Below are 5,680 nucleotides of genomic sequence, written 5' to 3' on the forward strand. Positions count from 1 at the left end.
GATGGTTGATCTTGTGCATTGGGAGGCTCTTCGGATTCCTTAGGACACACATCCCCAATGGACATGTTCCTTAGCGCGATGCATGGAGCCCCTTCATTACCTATCTCATCAAGATCAACTTGCTCTACTTGAGAGCCGTTAGTTTCATCAAACACAACGTCACATGAGACTTCAACTAGTCCAGTGGACTTGTTAAAGACCCTATATGCCCTTGTGTTTGAGTCATAACCAAGTAAAAAGCCTTCTACAGTTTTAGGAGCAAATTTAGATTTTCTTCCTCTTTTAACAAGAATAAAGCATTTGCTACCAAAAACTCTAAAATATGAAATGTTGGGCTTTTTACCGATTAGGAGTTCATATGATGTCTTCTTGAGGATTCGGTGAAGGTATAACCGATTGATGGCGTAGCAGGCGGTGTTGACCGCTTCGGCCCAAAACCGGTCCGGTGTCTTGTACTCATCAAGCATGGTTCTTGCCATGTCCAATAGAGTTCGATTCTTCCTCTCCACTACACCATTTTGTTGTGGAGTGTAGGGAGAAGAGAACTCATGCTTGATGCCCTCCTCCTCAAGGAAGCCTTCAATTTGAGAGTTCTTGAACTCCGTCCCGTTGTCGCTTCTAATTTTCTTGATCCTCAAGCCGAACTCATTTTGAGCCCGTCTCAAGAATCCCTTTAAGGTTTCTTGGGTTTGAGATTTTTCCTGCAAAAAGAATACCCAAGTGAAGCGAGAATAATCATCCACTATTACAAGACAATACTTACTCCCGCCGATGCTTATGTAAGCAATCGGGCCGAATAGATCCATGTGGAGTAGCTCAAGCGGCCTGTCGGTCGTCATGATGTTCTTGTGTGGATGATGGACTCCAACTTGCTTCCCCGCCTGGCATGCACTACAAATCCTGTCTTTCTCAAAATGAACATTTGTTAATCCTAAAATGTGTTCTCCCTTTAGAAGCTTATGAAGATTCTTCATCCCAACATGGGCTAGTCGGCGGTGCCAGAGCCAACCCATGTTAGTCTTAGCAATTAAGCAAGTGTCGAGTTCAGCTCTATTAAAATCTACCAGGTATAGCTGACCCTCTAACACTCCCTTAAATGCTATTGAATCATCACTTCTTCTAAAGACAGTGACACCTACGTCAGTAAAAAGACAGTTGTAGCCCATTTGACATAATTGAGAAACAGAAAGCAAGTTGTAATCTAAGGAATCAACAAGAAAAACATTGGAAATAGAATGGTCAGGAGATATAGCAATTTTACCAAGTCCTTTGACCAAACCTTGATTTCCATCCCCGAATGTGATAGCTCGTTGGGGATCTTTGTTTTTCTCATATGAGGAGAACATCCTTTTCTCCCCTGTCATGTGGTTTGTGCACCCGCTGTCGAGTATCCAACTTGAGCCCCCGGATGCATAAACCTACAAAACAATTTTAGTTCTTGACTTTAGGTACCCAAATGGTTTTGGGTCCTTTGGCATTAGACACAAGAACTTTGGGTACCCAAACACAAGTCTTGGAGCCCTTGTGCTTGCCCCCAACATATTTGGCAACTACCTTGCCGGATTTGTTAGTAAGCACATAAGATGCATCAAAAGTTTTAAATGAAATGGCATGATCATTTGATGCATTAGGAATTTTCTTCTTAGGCAACTTAGCATGGGTTGGTTGCCTAGAGCTAGATGTCTCACCCTTATACATATAAGCATGATTAGGGCCAGAGTGAGACTTCCTAGAATAAATCTTTCTAATTTTGCTCTCAGGATAGCCGGCAGGGTACAAAATGTAACCCTCGTTATCCTGAGGCATGGGAGCCTTGCCCTTAACAAAGTTAGATAAGTTCTTTGGAGGAGCATTAAGTTTGACATTGTCTCCCCTTTGGAAGCCAATGCCATCCTTAATGCCAGGGCGTCTCCCATTATAAAGCATGCTACGAGCAAATTTAAATTTCTCATTTTCTAGGTTGTGCTCGGCAATTTTAGCATCTAATTTTGCTATATGATCATTTTGTTGTTTAATTAAAGCCATATGATCAAGAATAGCATTAACATCAATATCTCTACATCTAGTGCAAATAGAAACATGCTCAACATTAGATGTAGAGGGTTTGCAAGATTTAAGTTCTACAACCTTAGCATGCAACATTTCATTCTTAGTTCTAAGGTCGGAAATAGTAGCATTGCAAACATCAAAATCTTTAGCCTTAGCAATTAAATTTTCATTCTCTAATCTAAGGCTAGCAAGAGATGCATTCAATTCATCAATCTTAGCAAGCAAGTCAATGTTATCATCTCTAAGATTGGGAATTGAAACATTACAAACATGTGAATCAACCTTAGCATTTAAAATAGCATTTTCATTTCTAAGGTTGTCAATCATCTCACGGCAAGTGCTTAGCTCACTAGACAATTTTTCACATTTTTCTACTTCTAGTGCATAAGCCTTTTTAACCTTAACATGTTTCTTGTTTTCTTTAATTAGACAATCCTCTTGGGAGTCCAAAAGGTCATCCTTTTCATGAATAGCACTAATCAATTCATTTAGTTTTTCTTTTTGCTCCATGTTAAGATTGGCAAAGAGAATACGCAAATTATCCTCCTCATCACTAGCATTATCATCACTAGACGATTCATATTTAGTGGAGGAGTTGGATTTAACCTTTTTCTTTTTGCCGTCCTTTGCCATGAGGCACTTGTGGCCGACGTTGGGGAAGAGGAGTCCCTTGGTGACGGCGATGTTGGCGGCGTCCTCGTCGTCGGAGGAGTCGCTTGAGCTCTCGTCGGAGTCCCACTCGCGACAAACATGGGCATCGCCGCCCTTCTTCCTGTAGTACCTCTTCTTCTCCTTTCTTCTCCCCTTCTTGTCGTCGCCTCGGTCACTGTCACTAGACATAGGACATTTAGCAATAAAATGACCGGGCTTACCACATTTGTAGCAAACCTTCTTGGAGCGGGACTTGTAGTCTTTCCCCCTCCTTTGTTTGAGGATTTGGCGGAAGCTCTTGATGACGAGCGCCATCTCCTCATTGTCAAGCTTGGAGGCGTCTATTGGTTGTCGACTTGGTGTAGACTCCTCCTTCTTTTCTTCCGTCGCCTTGAATGCAACGGGTTGAGCTTCGGATGGGTCGCCAAGCTCGTTGATTTTCCTCGAGCCTTCTATCATGCACTCAAAACTTACAAAATGCCCGATAACTTCCTCGGGGGTCATTTTAGTATATCTAGGATTACCACGAATCAATTGAACTTGAGTGGGATTAAGAAAAATGAGAGATCTTAAAATAACATTTACCACTTCGTGGTCATCCCACTTCTTGCTCCCGAGGTTGCGCACTTGGTTCACCAAAGTCTTGAGCCGGTTGTACATGTGTTGTGGCTCCTCCCCTTTGTGAAGCCGGAACCGACCGAGCTCCCCCTCGATTGTTTCCCGCTTGGTGATCTTGGTGAGCTCATCTCCTTCGTGCGCGGTTTTGAGTACATCCCAAACCTCCTTGGCGTTCTTCAACCCTTGTACTTTGTTATATTCCTCTTTACTTAGTGAGGCGAGGAGAATTGTTGTGGCTTGTGAGTTGAAGTGCTCGATTTGGGCTACCTCATCCTCATCATAGTTCTCATCCCCTATAGATGGTACCTGCGCACCAAACTCAACAACATCCCATATGCTTTTGTGGAGCGAGATTAGATGAAATCGCATTAAATCGCTCCACCTAGCGTAATCTTCACCATCAAAAGTTGGTGGTTTGCCTAGTGGGACGGAAAGTAAAGGAGTATGTTTGGAAATGCGTGGGTAGCATAGGGGGATCTTACTATACTTCTTGCGCTCTTGGCGCTTAGAAGTGACGGAGGGCGCATCGGAGTCGGAGGTCGATGTTGATGAAGTGTCGGTCTCGTAGTAGACCACCTTCCTCATCCTCTTGTGCTTGTCGCCTTTCCGATGCGGCTTGTGGGAAGAAGATTTTTCCTTCTTCTCTTTGTGGTGAGAAGAAGATTTCTTCTCCTTCCCTTTGTTGGAGGAGCTCTTCTTCTTCTCCCTCCTTTTGGTACGGGACTCTTCCGATGAAGTGCTCCCGTGGCTTGTAGTGGGCTTTTCGCCGGTCTCCATCTCCTTCTTGGCGTGATCTCCCGACATCACTTCGAGCGGTTAGGCTCTAATGAAGCATCGGGCTCTGATACCAATTGATAGTCGCCTAGAGGGGGGTGAATAGGGCGAAACTGAAATTTACAAATATAAACACAACTACAAGCCGGGGTTAGCGTTAGTAATAATAAAAGAGTCCAAGAGAGAGGGCGCAAAACAAATCCCAAGCGAATAGGCAAGTGAGACACGGAGATTTGTTTTACCGAGGTTCGGTTCTTGCAAACCTACTCCCCGTTGAGGAGGCCACAAAGGCCGGGTCTCTTTCAACCCTTCCCTCTCTCAAACGGTCCCTCGGACCGAGTGAGCTTCTCTTCTCAAATCAAAGCCGGGAACAAAACTTCCCCGCAAGGGCCACCACACAATTGGTGCCTCTTGCCTTGATTACAATGGAGTTGTGATCTCAAGAACAAGTGAGAAAGAAAAGAAGCAATCCAAGCGCAAGAGCTCAAATGAACACGGCAAATCACTCTCCCTAGTCACTAGGGCTTTGTGTGGAATTGGAGAGGATTTGATCTCTTTAGTGTGTCTAGAATTGAATGCTAGAGCTCTTGTAGTAGTTGAGAAGTGGAAAACTTGGATGCAATGAATGGTGGGGTGGTTGGGGTATTTATAGCCCCAACCACCAAACTTGACCGTTGGCTGGAGGCTTCTGCTCGATGGCGCACCGGACAGTCCGGTGCACACCGGACAGTCCGGTGCCCCTGCCACGTCATCACTGCCGTTGGATTCTGACCGTTGGAGCTTCTGACTTGTGGGCCCTCCTGGGTGTCCGGTGCACACCGGACATGTACTGTTTGATGTCCGGTGCACCGGTATGGGCAAGTCTGACGTCTGCGCGCGCTGCGCGCGCATTAAATGCACCGCAGGGAGCCGTTGGCGCCGGAGAGAGCCGTTGCTCCGCTGGTACACCGGACAGTCCGGTGCACACCGGACAGTCCGGTGAATTTTAGCGGAGCGGCTGCCGCGCGAACCCGAGGCTGGCGAGTTCCGGAGACCGCGCTTCCTTGGAGCACCGGACATGTCCGGTGCACACCGGACAGTCCGGTGAATTATAGCGCGCCGGCTTCCGAGAAATCCCGAGAGTGAAGAGTTTGAGTCTGAGTCCCCTGGTGCACCGGACAGGTACTGTTTACTGTCCGGTGGCGCACCGGACAGTCCGGTGCGCCAGACCAGGGGTGCCTTCGGTTGCCCCTTTGCTCCTTTATTGAATCCAAAACTTGGTCTTTTTATTGGCTGAGTGTGAACCTTTTACACCTGTATAATCTATACACTTGGGCAAACTAGTTAGTCCAAAGATTTGTGTTGGGTAATTCAACCACCAAAATTATTTAGGAACTAGGTGTAAGCCTAATTCCCTTTCAGCTAGTCTTTTGAGCTCAAGTCTGGGTCTTGTGTGTGCGTATTCGCTGTGATCTTTGTGTTGTGTGTGAGTTGCTAATCCCTCCCTTGCTCCGTGATTCTCTGTGAACATCTTTTGTAAGGGCGAGAGGCTCCAAGTTGTGGAGATTCCTCGCAAACGGGATTGAGAAAAGAAAAGCAAGAACACCGT

This window comes from Zea mays, chromosome 5 (genome assembly GCF_902167145.1).
Source record: "Zea mays cultivar B73 chromosome 5, Zm-B73-REFERENCE-NAM-5.0, whole genome shotgun sequence".
NCBI classification, from domain to species: Eukaryota; Viridiplantae; Streptophyta; class Magnoliopsida; order Poales; family Poaceae; genus Zea; species Zea mays.